General features: G+C 42.3%; 1 non-coding gene across 1 annotated transcript; it reads left to right on the top strand.

Moving 5' to 3' along the window:
- Positions 1–17,568: 17,568 nt before the first annotated feature.
- Positions 17,569–17,759, top strand: LOC141101841 (U2 spliceosomal RNA). Its single transcript, XR_012235035.1, has one exon. It is a non-coding gene; the product is annotated as a U2 spliceosomal RNA (small nuclear RNA).
- The last annotated feature ends 1,448 nt before the right edge of the window (positions 17,760–19,207 follow it).

Genomic DNA, 19,207 nt, shown 5'->3' with positions numbered 1-19,207 from the left:
TACCAGTCAGCAAACTGTAACTATAACCATATATAGCTTGGGCTAGAGGTGAAATGATCATTTTAGTGATTATTCTCTATTTCACTTTGCTAATAGCTGACAAGTCTTTTAAACTTCTTTGATTGACAGAAACACATAACAGTATTCTATAAAAAACACAAGGTGTTGACCCTTCTGCTAGATGACCACTTCTTGTAATGGATACATTCTTTTTTTTTTTTTTTTTTTTTTAATTGTAATTTTTATTGAATTGTTTTCAAAAGAAAAGAACACTGTTACAAATCATATAGGTATCTAAATTGTAACATGAGATATAAAGGTACAAATGAAAAATGTCCATGTCCAAAGTACAAGGGTGCTCTATATGCCATATCCGAAAATATGAGCAACTCATAGGTATTGACAATTAACGGAACACAAATCAAATAAAAGACACTAACAAATTTATGGTATACAAATATGAGTAGGGTATTTCTAAGAGAGAAGGGGGGCACCGGCCTGTATTCTATGATGTACTAGTTGGTAAGGGTGTACCGTAATCCGATTGGTCCCAGGGATCCCATATTTTATTAAATAGAAGAACGCTATCATGCATGGAAGCTGTCAAGTGTTCCATCCTCCGTATCTCGGCTATCAGCTGCAAGAATCTGAACCATGGAGGAGGTGTGTTTGATAACCAACATAATGGGATAAGCCTTTTGGCAGCTAGAAGTATGTATGAAATCAGCCTATTTTTCTTTCTGGAAATACCAGAAAAAAGGAGGCCCAAAAGGTAATGCAGGGGATCTAGCGGAAGAGACACATCCACCACCTTCTGTATTAATCTCATTACTTCATGCCAAAAGGGTTGGATCATAGAGCATTGCCAGAAAATATGAAATAAAGAGCCAGTGTCAGTCTCACAGCACCAGCAATGTGCCGGGACCGAGGGGTCATATTTATGAATAACTTCAGGAGTTTTATACCAAAACATGAGGATTTTAATGGACGTTTCCCTCTGAAGCACACATTTAGAGGACTTAAAAGTGGAAGACCATTTCCTATCCCACATCTGTAAGGAGATGGGTCTACCTATCAACTGAGTCCATCTCCTCATATATAGGTGTGCAGTCTCAGTGAGAGGGGTTGACTGATGGCGGATATTATGTATAGTAGGGATGAGCCGAACACCCCCCTGTTCGGTTCGCACCAGAACTTGCGAAAAGGCAAAAAATTTGTTCGAGCACGCGAACACCATTAAAGTCTATGGGACACGAACATGAATAATCAAAAGTGCTAATTTTAAAGGCTTATATGCAAGTTATTGTCATAAAAAGTGTTTGGGGACCTGGGTCCTGCCCCAGGGGACATGGATCAATGCAAAAAAAAGTTTTTAAAACGTCCGTTTTTTCAGGAGCAGTGATTTTAATAATGCTTAAAGTCAAACAATAAAAGTGTAACATTCCTTTAAATTTCGTACCTGGGGGGTGTCTATAGTATGCCTGTAAAGGGGCGCATGTTTCCCGTGTTTAAAAAAGTCTGACAGCAAAATGACATTTCAAAGGAAAAAAATTCTTTTAAAACTACTCTCGGCTATTAATGAATTGCCGGTCCGACAATACACATAAAAGTTCATTGATAAAAATGGCATGGGAATTCCCCACAGGTGAACCACGAACCAAAATAAAAAAAAAAAATTACGTGGGGAGTCCCCCTAAATTCCATACCAGGCCCTTCAGGTCTGGTATGGATATTAAGGGGAACCCCGGACAAAATAAAAAAAAAATGGCGTGGGGTCCCCCTCAAAATCTATACCAGACCCTTCAGGTCTGGTATGGATTTTAAGGGGAGCCCCGCGCCAAAATTAAAAAAATGGCATGGGGTCCCCCCAAAAATCCATACCAGACCCTTATCCAAACACGCAACCTGGCAGGCCACAGAAAAAGGGGGGGGACGAGAGAGCGGCCCCCCCTCCTGAGCCATACCAGGCCACATGCCCTCAACATTGGGAGGGTGCTTTGGGGTAGCCCCCCAAAACACCTTGTCCCCATGTTGATGGGGACAAGGGCCTCATCCCCACAACCCTTGCCCGGTGGTTGTGGGGGTCTGTGGGTGGGGGGCTTATCGGAATCTGGAAGCCCCCTTTAACAAGGGGACCCCCAGATCCCGGCCCTCCCCCCTGTGTGAAATGGTAAGGGGGTACAAAAGTACCCCTACCATTTCACAAAAAAACTGTCAAAAATGTTAAAAATGACAAGAGACAGTTTTTGTCAATTCCTTTATTTAAATGCTTCTTCTTTCTTCTATCTTCTTTCTTCTATCTTCTATCTTCTTTCGGTTTCTTCCTCCATCTTCTTCTGGTTCTTCTGGTTCTTCCTCCGGTGTTCTCGTCTGGCATCTTCCTCCGCGGCATCTTCTTCCCTTCTTCTCCTCGGGCCGCTCTTCATCCATGATGGCATGGAGGGAGGCTCTCATCTGTGAAGAGTGATAGTTTATACTCCCCCTGTCGCATCACCACCCCATGTATATCCGGGTGTATAAGGATGGACTCGGCCAGGGTTTCCAAACACAAAATAAAAAGTAATGGTGATAGAGGACAGCCCTGCCGAGTACCATTTGTCATGGAGAAGCCAGGCGACAAGAAAGAGGACATCTGCACCTGTGCTGTGATCTTAGTGTATAAAGCCTCCAATGCCTTTAGGAAAGGTCCCTCAAAACCATAAGCACGCAAGGTGGAGAACATATAAGGCCAACTCAGCCTGTCAAATGCTTTTTGTGCGTCCAGACTCAGGATGAGAGCTGGACGTGAAGATCTGTCAAAGAGATTGAGCAAGTCTATAGTGCGACGAGTGTTATCCTCAGCATGTCTGCCGGGGACAAAACCCACTTGGTCCCTGTTGATCAATTTGGGGATAAATCTGAACAATCTGGAGGAAAGAATTTTTGTAAAAATGTTGTAATCTGAATTTAAAAGGGCTATGGGCCTGTAGTTATCTGGAGTTGAGGGATCCTTACCAGGCTTCAGGATAACAGAAATGTAAGAATGGGAGAAGTGGGGATGGGGGGCTTGTCCCTTGAGTAGGGGTTAATAGAGAGTCAGCATGTGGGGAGATAGTATGTCGAAAAAGGTTTTATAATAAGAATAGGGTATTCCTTGAGGACCAGGTGATTTATGTAATGGGAGCCCTTTAATGATAGATAGGAGTTCCTCAGCTGTTATGGCCCTGTTTAGGCTAACTAGGTCTGATGAGGACAATTTCGGAAGCCTTATATTGGAGAAGAATTCCTCAAATTTTCCCTGGGTGAAATTAAAATTATTGTCAGGGGTTAAGCAGTTGTACAGTTTGTGGTAAATTTTACCAAAAGTTCTGGACATCTCTTGGGGACAGTGTGTTTTCGTTCCATCAGCTTGAAAGAGAAAGTCAGGAAATGAGTTGAATGGACACGGGCGTAGTTTATTTACTAATATCTTATGGGGCTTATTAAAATGTTCATAAAATAGTTGTACTAGTTTGATTTGTTCTCTAAGGGAAATAATCTTACGCAGCTTCAACACTGTGGGACTAAACAACAGCCGTCTCTCTGCAGTCACCAGATCGGCCGAGAGTGACTGCAAAAGTTTATTTCTGTCCTTTTTCAAATGGGAACTTTCTGCTATACACTCACCATGAAATACAGCCTTGTGGGCCTCCCCCAGTGTAGAGAAGTTAGATACAGATCCTACATTAAGCTGAAAGAATTCTTTTAAGCCTTTTGCTAGTTTAGTGCGTGGAACCTCATCTTGTAGAAGGTGATCATTGAGTCGCCAGTGACATGATCTAGTATAGGTTTAAGAGAGCGTAAGGTCTAACATAATGGGAGCAGGTCTTACCATGTAATGGGGGATATGTCAGATTCAGTAACATAGGGGAAGAGTGGAGCGGAGATAAAGAAATGATCAAGGCGAGAGCACATTTTATGGGCCATAGAATAGAATGTGAATGGTTTAGCGGATGGGTGTTTGATCCTCCATGAGTCAAAAAGTTGTTGGGATCTAATACATGCAATGAGTTTGCTTGAGATGTTATTTTTTTTGAGGGTTATCATTAAACAGTGTTTGCCTATCTCTAGTGGGGGGGCATGACCAGATTGAGATCCCACCCAACAATCATGAAGGGTTGAGAGTGATATTGAGAGGAGTCAAAAAGTTTTTTTGAGGAAATCAATCTGGCCAGTGTTGGGGGCGTATAGATTAACTAGAGTAAAGGAGGCGTTCATATAGTCACAATCAAACATGGGGGTCTGCATGTGTATTTTTAATCTTGATAGGACATGATTTTTTTAGTCAGGATTGCTACTCCCGCCTTGCCTGTGGAATCAGAGGCATGGTAGAAGATGGGGAAGGATTTTGAGGCAAACTTAAATGAGCCACCTGCTCGGAAGTGTGTATCTTTTGTGTATTTTTTTTTTATGTTTATATATTTTGTATTTTTTTTTTTTCGTTTTTTAAAGCCTGATCTCCTATTATTTTTTTGTTTAATTTTTTTTTTAACTCCAGAATATTTTTGGGTGTGTTTTGTGTGTCAAGTTACCACAACACCATTATTATCTTGTATTATTTAATCTCAAGGAGATTGTTTGGTGTCTGTTGTTAATTTCACATTGTATTTTTGAAATGTAACTGCCTCCTCACAAACAAACTTTTTGAATGAAAACACATAGGCAAGTATAATTAGAAAAAAAATACCTTTATTAAGGGGTCCTAACCAAAGAAAGAGGGAGGCAACGCTAGAGAAACTGCTGAAGTTGGCGAAGCCTTTGGCCCCCAGGGCACACATCAACTATTTTAATGCAAAATTGGTGGCCTGAAGAGTCCATATATAAGGGAGGACAATCTGGTCCAGAAGTCCAAGAGAGCATGAACAGCTGCAGATGACATACATGTTCCCAGGCTGTGGTCATACAAGAGCCTGCATCTTTTGTCAGACCAGACTGAACCCAGGCCATCACTCTCTGGTCTTTCTTAGACGCTTCCTTCCAGGCTGTGGCTCTGGTGTTGGAGGTGTGGCAGGAGGAGGAGGACCTGGAGGAGGAGGAGGAGGACCATGGTTGAACTCACAAACATGGCTTTGGCTTGTGAGATGGCCTCTCAACCCCTTATTTAGGGCTTGTAAGATGATATACTCACATATTAGGCATTGGCACTCCTCCATTTCCAGCATTTTGCAGGCTGTAATGTATGCAAAGTCCTCTTGAACACTGTGGGGGGTTCTGAGGGCCGCAGTAGCCTTCCAAAATAGGCCAATTGCTACCTCCTTCATGTTACTCCTCTTCCTGCCACTTTTTGGTTGAAGGCGGAGGGGAGGGACCTGAGTATCGGGCAGGCTACTGGGCCCAGCCACCTCCTGGCTGAGACTTTCCTGTGTATGAAAAAGGGACATAGTTTTAGTTTTTTTGTTCATCAATCACACACAATTTTCATCTCATGACTGTTGCAAATTGAATGTTAATAAATAGAAAAGACTATCATTCTGAAGCCAGCATTTTTCATTCTTGTCACAATCATTTGTGGCCACTACTGTCTATTGATATGTAAAACACTTTGTGAAATCAGAAATTAGTAATCCAAACTAACATATATTTAACATCATTAATTTGACCAACAGAAATATTTTGAAGAATGCCATACCTGGCTCAAGCTGGGCTCCTCCGCATGTTGCTGCCTGGAAGGCCCAGGTTGGGCGTCAGAAGCCTCAGCTGAGGTGGAAGGAAGCGTGGAAGGAAGACTGGAGAGTGCTGGCCTGGGTTCAGTCTGGCCTGCCAGAAAATGCGGTCTGTCATAGTACCACAGCCTGGGGACTTAAATGTCATCTGCAGCTGCTGATCTCAGGGAATCCTGGACCTTCTTGCGCTCCCTTAGATAAGTGCTCTTCATGCCACCAATTAGGGCCTTCATATAGGAGATGTCTGCCGTGGGGATCACTGGCTTCACAAAATCCAGCAATTGATCCAACGCTGCCTTCCTCTTTGTTTTATTGTTATAATGGGGGTGGTTTACTTGCCACAGACAGGGCAGCTCCCTGAACACATCAATGAACATTGGCATAAAGTCATGATCATTGACTAGATCCATTTTCTCCGCAAGACACAACACAAGATAAACACATGTCAGGCTAAAGTCTCCTAATCTTAATATAGACCTCATTCTATAAGCAGTATAGGCCCAAGTTTAAATGTTACCTTCGTTATCACGATCGGCACTTCCAATACTCCTTCCTCCGCTCACAGATCATACGTATGACGCACTCGTGTTACGCTTTAAATACACTGCGCATGTTTGAAACTCCGCCCGCCCCTGACGTTCTTTCTAGTCTATTCCCCGCCCCTTCTCTTTCAGCGCAGTGGGGAGAGCACATGGTGGAGACAGAGCAGGTGCGTGATAATTACAGCTACGAGGAGGAGGAGGGAAGCCCGGAGCCAGAAACGTCACGATCCCGGAGGAGAAGATTTAAGGCATCAAATATGGCCTTTGTTGAGATGGTGGAGATAGTGGACATATTGAAGAGGGCCGACTATGATGGGAAGCATGGACCTTACCCCAACCCAAATGTCAGAAAGGCCAAGATCATGACGAAAGTTGTGAAGAGTCTGCACAGGAATTTTGGGGTATGACGATCCAAGGATCAACTGAGGAAGCAGTGGTCAGGAGAAGGATCAGGAGAGTGCTGTAAAAAAGTAAGTAGTTGTCCTGTGTTTCTATTCTTTATTTTTATTACGTTTTCTTTACTGTTGTACATTTTAAAATGGCAACTTTTATGTTCATGGACACATTATTCATTCGTAGAAAACATTGTTCGTTCAGCCACTAAAACACCATGTTTTGTCCAGATGCAGTCCAATACATTTTTTATGCCCTACTTCTCTTAAAATAAGTTTGTTGTCTAGATGGGTTTGTAACTAGAATGAAATGCAAACTAGATTTTCTGTAAGGAGAGGACACTCAGCAGCTGTTTACACATCTGGACGCTGGAGCCCTAGTGTGGGACACAAGAACACCCATTTTATTAGGGGACCCACACAGGTGCTCCAGTGGATACTATAGGGGTGTCTACATCTGTGAAGCTTGCACAAAACAGGTAAGTATTCAAGCTTGACAAAGGACAAAAATATTTCTTCATCTTGGAACTCTGCCAAAACAGACAATTGTACCCCACTTCCAAGCAATGTTTCATATTCCTATTTCTGCCATCAAATATCTGTGTGCTAAGTATACCTATTTTTTTTCACATAGGAGAGAAAAGACTCTAGGGACACCACTCATCAGAGGAGACCACGGACCCCCCAACTCAGGAAGACGTGGAAATCCCCCAAACACAACCAGAGGAGGAGGAGGGAGACGGTTTAGAAATTTCCACCACAACAGGTGAGCGTCTGTGACCACAGCTTCAGGTAAGAGATGGATGCCTGCATATTTATAATACATGGTGTGTTTTTTATTTTTTTATTTTAGGTGATCGTGATGTTGTGGAAGAGGAATGTCATTTCACAAGATCCTCATCGGGGAGATAATGGGGTGTAATAGGGATTTAGAAAACATTAAGCAAAACATCAATGATGTTCAAAACAAAATGAAGAACATCATTGATGTTTTAGGGAGAATATAAAACACCCAGAAATCCCTAACTTATTCCATGTTTATTGTTGTTCTTATGAATAATTTTTGACATATTATCGAAAAGCCATAAGAAGATGCACACAGTGTGTCAACATGTGCTATCTGCCATCACGGGAGATCAATGTACGCGTTTTGTGGATGCAACCCCTTCCTCAATAATAAAGTAGCTGAGAGGAAGGGGTTGCACCCACAAAACACGTCCATTGATCCCCCATGATGGCAGCTAGCACATGTTGACATTCTGCAATTTGTGTGCATCTTCAAAATTTGGCTTTTCCAGGGGTGACATGACCCCATCTGCTGAACGCGATATCAAACACAGTTTATAAATACTCATGTCTGATATTGCCTTCACTTTCTATAAAAGTTGAACTTTGTAAGTTCCAGAGTTGTGTATTTTTTTATTGTTTAAAACATGCCTGTTTTACCTTAAAAGGCAATTTATACATATTATTATAATGTGACCTAAAAAATTGTTATACAATAAACATGTTGGTTTGTTAAAAAACCCTTTTATAAATGCACATGTGATTGTGGTTGGATTAAAAAGATTGATAATTAACAATGTGTGGCTTCTTCTTTCAATGCTCAAAAGCATTTTTTGGAGTATAAAGTTGTTGTTTTCAGTGACAATGTGGGTTATTTACTAAAGGCAAATCCACTTTGCACCGCAAGTGCAGTTTCAGTGCAGTCTCAAGTGCACTTATAGTGCAAAGTGTATTTTCCTTTAGTAAATAACACCAAACAGTGCTTTCTAATTTTACACAATCACGCCATTTTCAGGACTTCTCAAATTTCGGTCATGGTCAGCTAAAAGAAATCCAAGGCACGCACAACGTCACTTCCGCGGATCGTGGTTCCGGAATTTGACCGGTGGGACGCAAGCGGCGGTTCATGCTGACGCTGCGGCCCCGGATTACAGGGAGAGTATAGGAGACTGTGAGCTCCCTCTCCCATTTTTTAACATTTGGATTTTTTAACATTTGGATAAAACGATAATTCTCCCGCTCTACAAGACTCTGGTCCGCCCGCACCTGGAGTATGCTGTCCAGTTCTGGGCACCAGCCCTCAGGAGGGACGTACTGGAAATGGAGCGAGTACAAAGAAGGGCAACAAAGCTAATAAAGGGTCTGGAGGATCTTAGTTATGAGGAAAGGTTGCGAGCACTGAACTTATTCTCTGTGGAGAAGAGACGCTTGAGAGGGGATATGATTTCAATTTACAAATACTGTACTGGTGACCCCACAATAGGGATAAAACTTTTTCGCAGAAGAGAGTTTAATAAGACTCGTGGCCACTCATTACAATTAGAAGAAAAGAGGTTTAACCTTAAACTACGTAGAGGGTTCTTTACTGTAAGAGCGGCAAGGATGTGGAATTCCCTTCCACAGGTGGTGGTCTCAGCGGGGAGCATTGATAGCTTCAAGAAACTATTAGATAATCACCTGAATGACCGCAATATACAGGGATATGTAATGTAATACTGACACATAATCACACACATAGGTTGGACTTGATGGACTTGTGTCTTTTTTCAACCTCACCTACTATGTAACTATGTAACTATGATACTTTTTACCGCTAGTGTGTTATCAGCCTAATGTGACTGGACTGTTTTTCATGTAAATAAATGGATACATTTTAAACAGAATCACGCTATGTGGATACCTTTCTTTTAATATTTTTAACACTTAAGGGGATATCCAGTGGGGACTTTTAATATCAAGGGACAGGAAGTCCCCACCTCTCTGTGTGTACAGCTGCTTGTTGGAAATAGGACGCGTGGAAGGAAACTGACACCCATAGGACTGAAGGGACAGGACCAACAGTACAAGCTCGTACCCCTGCAGGGGTGAAGCACTCCGGTGAGTGCAACCACATTGGGGGGACCACCAGTTGTTACAGCATGGAACTTTATCACCTAAGAAGAACTCCCTGCACTATTGCTATGAACTTTTTTGCACTAAATAATATAAGGTTTTTTTGATTTCTAGCTGCGATTTTGACACATTATTAAGGATTTTTTATTGCGTACAATTATTGCACATTTACACATCATTGGTGGACAACCACTGCTTTTGGCACTTTATCACTTTATATTTATTCATGTGAAGATTTTTTATGTTATCTAGTGGTGTTGCATAATTTTTGCACATACAGTAGTATTTTTCACTTGTTATAGTGTTTTCACCAATATAAGGACACTTTTTCCTATTAGTAATTTTTGGATCACACCAAAAAAATTGTATTTTTATTTTTATTTTTATTTTTACACTTGAATTTCTTGTTAATTTTTAGTCATACTCCTAACACAGCGCCACTCCCTATACTTTGATCTGTATCAAAGCAAATATTTGTTCAGTTTAAAATATATTTTTAATTAAAAAAATGTCTCAGACATTGTCTGGCATATCGATGCCCCCCCACCCGCAAAGTATTCCATGTATCTTAGACGGACCTCACTGGCACTCTGGGGGTGCAAGCCAGGACGGCCAGTTTCAAGCGCCATCAGGGTTGGTTCAGTCTGAATTCCTGCCTCAGGCCCAACTGAGGTAGCATAGTTCACAGAATTTCTCCTTAAAAAATTGTGGAGAACACAGCAAGCCAGGATGATCTGATTGAGTTTATATTCCGCCATGTGTATCGGTGTAAGAAATAGGCAGAACCAGCTGGCTATTATTCCAAACGTGCTCTCCACTACTCTTCTGGCTCTGGCCAGCCAGTAATTAAAAACCCTCTGGTCCGAGGGGGTCCTCATAGGGAATGGCCGCATAAGATGGTCCCCCAGCGCAAACGCTTCATCTGCAACAAAGACGAATGGGAGTCCTTCCGCATTGTCTTCTGGAGGTGGCAAGTCCAAGCTGCCATTTTGGAGATGCCTGTAGAACTCCGTGTGGGTGATGACTCCACCAACTGACATCTGGCCATTTTTCCCCATGTCCACATACAGGAACTTGTAAGTAGCCGACACCACTGCCAACATCACAATACTATTTTTTTCTCATAAAATTTTTATTTAAGAAGATTAAGTTGTACAAGTGAAAAAACGGTACAAAGTGGTATTTCTCACAGAAAGGAAACAATCACATTAAATCGTAAGTTAAACAATAAAACATATCGCTGTTAAATCAGTACTATCCATATTTGCACCTAGGTAAACAATGGAAAAATTCAAGTTTATTTGAACCTCTGAAGAATAGCTCTTTATGAGCAGTTATAAAGTCTAGAAACCTCCAATTAACCCAAGACAATCTCAACAAAGTATGAGGTGTGTGATGTAAATGTATACCATCATGCGAAGATCTTTCAAGGGTGTACTCAGTAGTCAGTACCGCCATGTGGACCAAGGGTACACCTCTCCCTACCCAAGCACCCCTACTGGGAACAGACTGTGTGAGGGGGGGAAGGTGGTGATTGCCAATTGTGAGGTATGTCAGTGTTGGTCCCACAGGCTGCCCTGAGAAATCTCGAGATTATTGATCTATAATTTTTTATTTCCATAGCTGTAAAGAGATATGGATATTAAGTGGTGGGGGGGATGCTATCAGTGTAGATGGTTGCAGTCTACTTTGTGAAGAGATTTCTAATGCTGAATGGCAGAGGGGCGCAAGCTTCTTCTACCTTGTATAGTGGGAGCTTTAATAGGAGTGAAGAGAGGGGTGATAAGCGCCAAGTTGGGGTAGAAACCGGGATGAGTGGATCGGAATGAACATGAGTATGACTAGGGTGGATCTGGCGGACACTCAAACTGTATCTCAAGTTAGCCCTTCTATGGGTTGGGACAGTTAGATCCCAGAGTGTATCTGGGGTGCGGATCAAGAAGAAGTGTCTGATACTCTGAGGAGACTCGAAAGTGTATCCAACATGCCCATGTTTTGCAAAATTTTGTGGGGTTGACTTTAGCTTGGTGTATTAAGTCTTCCATCTCCGCTATCTTATCAACACGTTTTAACCAGTCAGAAATTTTGGGCGGGGTAGTTTTTCTCCAAAACAGTGGGATACATTGTTTAGCTGCGTTAATGAGGTGAAGCGTTAGGGACTTCCTGGATGTGGATTGTGGTAGCACCGTGTGATGTAATAAAAACTGAGCAGCAGACAGGTCTAGAGTGTATGTGGTTATGCGGGTTATCAAGCTGCGTACCTGTTCCCAGAATGGTGTAATATGGGTGCATTCCCACCAGATATGTAGAAGAGAACCTACTTCAGAGTTACATCTCCAGCACAATGGTAATATATGTGGATGAAAGATGTGAATTTGTTCCAGGGTGCGGTACCATCTTGAATACAGTTTGTAATTGTTTTCTTGTGCGGAGATGTTGATAGAACCTTTGTGTGTATGCTCATAGATATTTTCCCATTCTTCTGGGGAAAGGTCTATGTGAAGCTCTCTTTCCCATTTCTGGTTGGTTGGGTTATCTTTGTGATTGATTTCCCCAAAAAACATAGAGTAGACAGTTGAGATTAGATGGCTTTGGGGATTTGTCATAGAGCACAGTGATTCGATAGGGTGCAGTTCTCTAAACCATTGTGAGATAAGTTTGATGCTACTCAGATAGTGTCTTATTTGTAAGAAATGGAAAAATGAGATGTTGTTATCCGGGCTGTGTGTAGGCAGAGCAACAAATGGGATGATAGAACCATTGTCAAAGAGGTGATGAGCTCTCATCGGGCGTTCCGTATCAGCATTCATTACATTATTTCTCAAGACACCCGGTGGAAAGTCGGGGTTGCCATTCAGGGGGTCATTGGTCCTGGTGTGGGAGTTATTTTGAGGGAGTGACATGTGTTTCTGAAGCTATTTAGCGTAGGTCCTATGAGCAGATGTCTTAAGTATTCCCTGGGAATAGCGTTGCTGTTAATCCACGGTACATTGTATAGAGGGATATTGGTATATGAGTTTTCCAGAGCGATCCAATCTTTAGTGTGAGTATGTATGTGCCAGTCTATTAGTCTAGTGATATGGCACGCCTCATAGTACTTATGAATATCTGGTAAGCCTAGTCCACTTTTAAGTTTCGGAAGGATCATTCTGTCCCAGCTGATTCTTGGAGGTTTGTGGGCCCATATAAAGTTTCTGCAAAGTCTTTTATAAGTTTTAAAGAATGTTGTTGGTAAATTGATTGGGACTGTTTGCAAAATGTACAATATACGGGGTAGTATATTCATTTTTAAGATGGCTATTCGCCTAAACCACGAGAATTGCCCTGAAGACCATTTGTTAAGATAATTTCTCAGAGTTTGGAGTATTGGGGAGTAGTTTTTATCATATAAATCAGTTAGTTTGGATGGAATTTGGATGCCTAGGTACGTAAGGGAGTGAGTGGCCCAGCAAATGGGGAAGTTAACTTGGTATTGAGAGACTATCGCTGGTGGTAGAAAGATGTTGAGGGCCTTGGATTTTGAAAAATTTATTTTCAAATTGGATATTTTATGAAAAAGGGTAAAGTCCTTCAATAAGCTAGGTATCGTGATTAAAGGATTGGAAAGAAAAAGGAGAATGTCGTCTGCGTAAGCTGCTAGTTTGTATTGTTTGTGTTTGATTTCGATGCCATTTATATTGGGGTTGGTCCTAATCTTGTGTAATAGGGGTTCCAGGGAGAGTACAAAGATGATTGGGGATAGCGGACATCCCTGCCTAGTGCCATTGGAGATGGAGAAGGCGTCCGACAGGTGACCGTTAACTCTAATTCTGGCTGTGGGTGAGGCATAAAGTGTTAGGATCCTTTGGATGAAAGGTGCCGGAAATCCCATAGCCTGTAGTACTGCAGTCATGTAGTCCCAAGCCACCCTGTCGAACGCCTTCTCCACATCAAGGGATAGGAAGGTGCCTTGTTTGGAGGATGTTAATAGCCAATGATGGATGTTGATAGCTTTTATAGTGTTATCCCTAGCCTCTCTGCCAGGGATAAATCCGACCTGGTCTAGAGAAATCAAATTGGGAAGGAGCGGGAGAATTTGATTGGCAAGAATTTTGGTATAAATCTTCATGTCGACATTGAGGAGAGAGATAGGCCTGTAGTTGGATACCAATGTCTCATCTTTGCCTGGCTTTGGTATGAGTGTGATATGTGCTTCTAGTAAGTTTTTATTTACTTGGGAAGATGAAATATCATTGAAAGTCTTGGCGAGGTGAGGAGTCAGTATTTCTTGGAAAGTTTTATAATAACTCACAGTCAGACAGTCCGGACCTGGGCTTTTGTCTGGTTTAAGTTGTTTCAGTACTGCTGTGATTTCGTCTGAACTAATGGGGCAGTATAAGCGCTCCATGTCTGCTGAGGTGATAGATGTTGGGCAATATTGGGATAGAAAGTCTCTTATTGCTATCTGTTTTTCTGTATTATGACCTGTCTCCTTAGAGGAGGGTAGGTTATATAAATCTGAAAAATAACGGACAAATTAGTTGGCAATATCTGCTGAAGCGGCGAAATGTGCACCTGAGGAATTTTTAATTGTATGAATGGTATTCAAAGCTTTCTTAGATTGTAACGCTCTGGCTAATAATTTTCCAGATTTATTTCCGAATTCATAGAACAGTTTTTGTGTTAAAACATATTTGCGTTTCAAGGATTTACCTAATTTTTCCAGGAGCTCCTCCCTAGCTTTTATTAAGTCAATCAATGATTTTGTAGCTAGTGAAAGTTTATGAGCTTTTTCTAGAGTATGAATTTTTGCATATAGGGCCTTAAGGCGTTCTCGTTTGAGTTTGTATTTGTTAGAATTTAGAGAAATAATTTCTCCACGTATTACACATTTATGTGCAGCCCAAATTCTGGATTGTTTTGATTCCCCAGGAACATTTTCCACAAAATATTGTGTAAGGCAGGTGTTCAGTTTTTGGGTGATTTCAATGTCTGTTAGGGTTGAGTTGTCAAGGCGCCAAATTCTGTTTCTAGTTCGTATTGTTAGAAAGTCTAGGGTAATAGGGACTGGGCTATGATCAGAGATAACCATCGGGTCAATGGAGGCCTTTGATAGTAATGGTAGATCGTTCTGTGATATAAAGAAATGGTCAATTCTTGTGTATTTGTTGTGTGGTGATGAGTAAAATGTGAAGTCCCTCCCGTTTGGGTGTAATGTTCTCCAAGTGTCGTGTAAGGTCAGTTCCTGGAGATGTTTTTGATGGATTTAAGGGCTCTGTAAGGCATGGATGACGACCCTGTGGACGAATCTTGAGAGGGCGAGAGTGCTACGTTGAAATCTCCTCCAACAAAGAGGATACCAGAGCAAAATTTGGTTAGTAAATGAAGAGTTTCATGGAAAAATAGGACCTAATTTTTGTTTGGTATGTATAAATTAGCCAAGGTAATGGGTTTTTATGAAGGGTTCCCGTGAGAAATAGGTATCTGCCGCATGTGTCTCTTTTAACCTCTGAGACTTGTAAGGGACAGTTTTTTGCTATCAAAATTGATACACCTTTTGTTTTTGCTTCTTTGTTGGATGCATGATACACAGTAGGGTAGTGATGGTTGGAGAGTTTTGGGATGCTGTCGGAGCGGAAGTGAGTTTCCTGAATGAAGGCTATCTGAGTTTTACGATTTCTCAATGTGTGTAACAGTTGATATCTTTTTTTGGGTATATTAAGCCTGCCGATATTCAGGGAGCAAAGTTTCACCCGGGTGAAGGGTGAGGACGTGGTGTGTTTTTGCATGGTAGGAGTTCGAATGTCCATCAATATGGGAGGGAATGGGGAGTCCAAGTGAATTTATGCAGATATCGGCGGTTATCAATTTAAATGTAAGTGAGCAGGAGTTGCGTTATCCGTCTATAAAGAGGAGCTAAATTAAAAAAAGGGGGGGTGGGGTATTTAACTAACCTCCTCTACTTTATAGAGGGGGTGATACGTACGGTGTGAGGGCAGTGGAGTTTGACCTGGAGTCAGGTCTAAACTGCTTCACTGTACCGTATGGGGGTTGGTAACTATCTAGCACAGTAGATACGTTCAACCGCGATTAGGTCCACCGTTGCCAGTTCTAGAGGTGTACCAGTGGAGGGTAGTCCTTATGAAAATAAGTTGAGGAAGAGTCATTATGAGAGACAGGACATAGGATATGTGAAATCCAAAAATATGGGAGGTCATGTGTATTAAAATAGTGATCAGGGGACATTCCTCCGGCCCCCCATCCCAAGACCCGGGTGGGGGACCAAAGGAACACCCATGAGGTAATACTTCAGGGATGAGTGAGATAGACATCATTCAATATAGACTAAATGATTGTAGTGACTATAGGAGAATGTGCGTATGGGCACAAAGGTGTTATTATTAATAGCCGAACAGGGAGTAGTGGCTATCTATGAACTTCAAGGTCCATGCTATAATTAAGCCTGTAAGAGCTATATTAATCCACTAAGTCCGTTAAAACAGAGTATCAAATGAAACATATATTGTAATACGAACAATGCAAACGAAAACAAAAGAAAACAATTGGAAACCAATATAACAGTGCAAACGATGCCAATGTCTGTAGAGTTGCTGCTCATTGGGCATCTATAGTTCTAATACTATCTTGGATGAAACCGTGTATAGCAATATTCTTTTGCTTATCGGCTGGCTGTCCGGCTTGCTGTCTTTGCCTACCATACGGTCGAAAGTTTAAAATTTGGGGTGCGTTAGCACTTCCTTGCAATACATGTAGGCTAGTTCTTTCGGTTGAATATTATAGTATGCTGGGATGAGATCAGTATCCTAGCAGGTCATCATATTATCATTCATACCAATATCACCAGTGACATCTGGGAACGTGCTATCTGTATGTGTATGTGGGGGGATGATGTCCTGTTAGTTGAGCCCGCTATGCAAATGTCCATCATGTGTCGCATGTGATGCTATGTGAGCAAATCTCTTATCGCCGAGTGTTTTTTAAGGTGAAGGGGCCGTTAACAGTCTCATGTATACATGTCTATTGAAGGTCGGGGTTGTAGGATTTACAAAAGCATGTATGTTGTTGTGTTTTAAGATGGGTTGCAGTGATTGACAGGTAGGGTGTATAAGATTTTGCATGGTACTATGAGGCAATAATGAGGTATACTATCTGTATGTATTAAACAAAAATATTAAGCTATTGCGGTTATATGCCAGTATACTTAGTGTGAATAACCAGATGTTGATATCCTATGGCACACAAGGACTGATAAATTGTTATGGGATAGAGTAGAGGATACTCATGGTCTAAGGAGGTGCAAGCTGGGTGTCTCCTATAATAACATACTCAGTAATCTGTGCACAAGTGCATTCGTTATACATTACCAAAGTCCAGTATAAGACCGATCAGCTTAAAGACAGTGTAATACATCTAATCTATTGGTGTAACCGCATTGTCCTGGAAGGGTTAAATGCAGACAATCATGACAACATCTGGGCTGGTCTTGAGGCATAGGAGACCGTCGAGGACGTTGAGTAGACATCAGGTAGGTATCAAAAGAACTAGAGTCCATCAATCACGCAATAAGTCAGACAGATCCTTAAGCATAGGGATTATGCGTGGCGGCATTATGAAGGGAGAGGGGGGAGGGAAGGATGCTTGTATAGAACTTCCATGCTGTGTCACAGTGCATATTGTCGGGGCTGATTTTGAGTGGTAGCCCTTAATTCTAATTAGTGGAGCACGGCATATATCAAACTTGTAGGGAGTCTGTGGATAGCAGTTAAGAGATTTGTGTTCCCTTAGTGCGCTGTGCATTGTAAGTGATTTAAGATAGCTGCATCCTGGAATATTCTTATCGGCTGCAAATAAGGCTGGATATGCACATCAGTAGGGAACTTAACATGTTTCAAAATATCGAGGTAACATTCTAGTACAGAGAATGTAAAGACATAGTCTGAAAACCAACAAACGTGAGTTAACAAATATAGCCTTTGCAGACTTTCAAAAACCGGAATCTTAGCCTGAGCCAGAGGAGAAACCATCTGTGTGGTACTCTGTTAAAAGGGTAGTGTTATCGCTTCTCTGCCTTTTGGCTAAGATCAAGTGTAGTATCTGTTCTTATCAGTTTAATATCTGATACGTCCCCTATCTGGGGACCATATATTAAATGGATTTTTAGAACAGGGAGATGGAAGAAGAGCTTGCTCTGTCCACTCCATGCATCGACCTGGTATTGCAGTACCTCCAGGACCGGTGCACCAAAAAAAAAAAAAAAAAGGTAGTGTTAGAGATCCCTTCTGGCTCTTTGAGAGCGCGGGGAGCCTGATGGGCTGTGTCCGGACTGTGAGTCGCGGCGTGCAGCATGTGATCTGGAGCCTGATGGCGATCTTCTCCTGCTGTAGCGTACAGCCTGCGCTTCCATCGGTTCTTCTGAAGGTTTGCATCTTCTGACAGCAGCATGTTGGAATTCAGCATACCAGTTAGGGACATCCACTAAAGGGATGTCCAGGCTATGACAGAATTGTGGCATATCTTCAGGCACCCTCAGCATGGCCATCCGGCCCAGATGTGTAGCGGACAAACAAAATGGGAATTTCCATCTATATCTTATTCCATTAGCTCGTAGTACCTCAAGAAGGGGTTTGAGATCTCTGCAGTGCTGAAAGGTGATGCTGGACAAATCCTGAAAGATCTGGATCTGTTGTCCATCATGTTGAAGTTGGGATTTGTCTCTCGCCTGTTGCAGGATTTATTCCTTTAATTTATAGTCTACAATGTAGCATATAATATCCCTGGGTGGATCTGTTTCTCTTCCCTTAGGGCGCAGGGCCCTGTGTATTCTTTCCATCTCAATGTGTGTTTGACGAGGTCTGTTTAACAGGCCGTTAAAGAGGTCAGTAACTGCCGGCAACAAATGCTTAGTATCAATAGCCTCAGGCATGCCTCTGATCCTGAGCTTATGGCGGCATCCGCGATTATCGAGATCTTCCACGTGCCGTTGTACTTCTCTTAGCTGCAATGTGTGTATGTCGAGCTTTCTCGTTACCTTGCGGAGGACCGCATCGTGTTGGGCTGTGGTTTTTCCACTTCAAGTACCCTGTCACTTAGTGAATGTATATCCAGACGTAGGTCCGCAATGGTGGCCGACAGAGTGTCCTTGATGTCAGCGGCAATTGTTCTCAGGTCATATATGCTGAGATGGGATTGTGGAGGGTTATCCTGGACTCCTGTTACCACAGGAGGTGATAGGAGCGGTGCTAGCGTGGGTCCCGACATCTGCGTTCCAGATGTCTGTGAGGGACTGTGGCGGGACGGCGTCATGTTGTTCCGCTGCGTTCTAAACATCTCCGGGATGTTCTGGCTTATACTCCCTGTGTGTTCGCGGGGAGAGAGGGACCTCGATGTAGATGAGTTCCTGCATGCTGTCCCCATCTTCCAGAGTATAATTAGAGATAGTTAGGGTGAGTTATCCTCCTGTGATGATGATAAAAGAATGGCAAACGCAGGAGCTGAGCAATCAAGCAGCCATCTTCCTGTACAGCCAGACCACGCCCCCATCACAATACTATTGAACCCTTTGTAATTATAATAGTATGACTCCGAGTTGGGGGGTGGAACTATGTGGACATGTTTCCCATCAATTGCCCCGACGCAGTTGGGAAAGTCCCACTGCTGGGCAAAGTGGGAGGCCACAGTCTGCCATTCCTGTGGG

The sequence above is a fragment of the Aquarana catesbeiana genome, linkage group LG06 (assembly GCF_042186555.1).
Source record: "Aquarana catesbeiana isolate 2022-GZ linkage group LG06, ASM4218655v1, whole genome shotgun sequence".
Lineage (NCBI taxonomy): Eukaryota > Metazoa > Chordata > Amphibia > Anura > Ranidae > Aquarana > Aquarana catesbeiana.
This window is presented reverse-complemented; position numbering and strand designations above follow the sequence as displayed.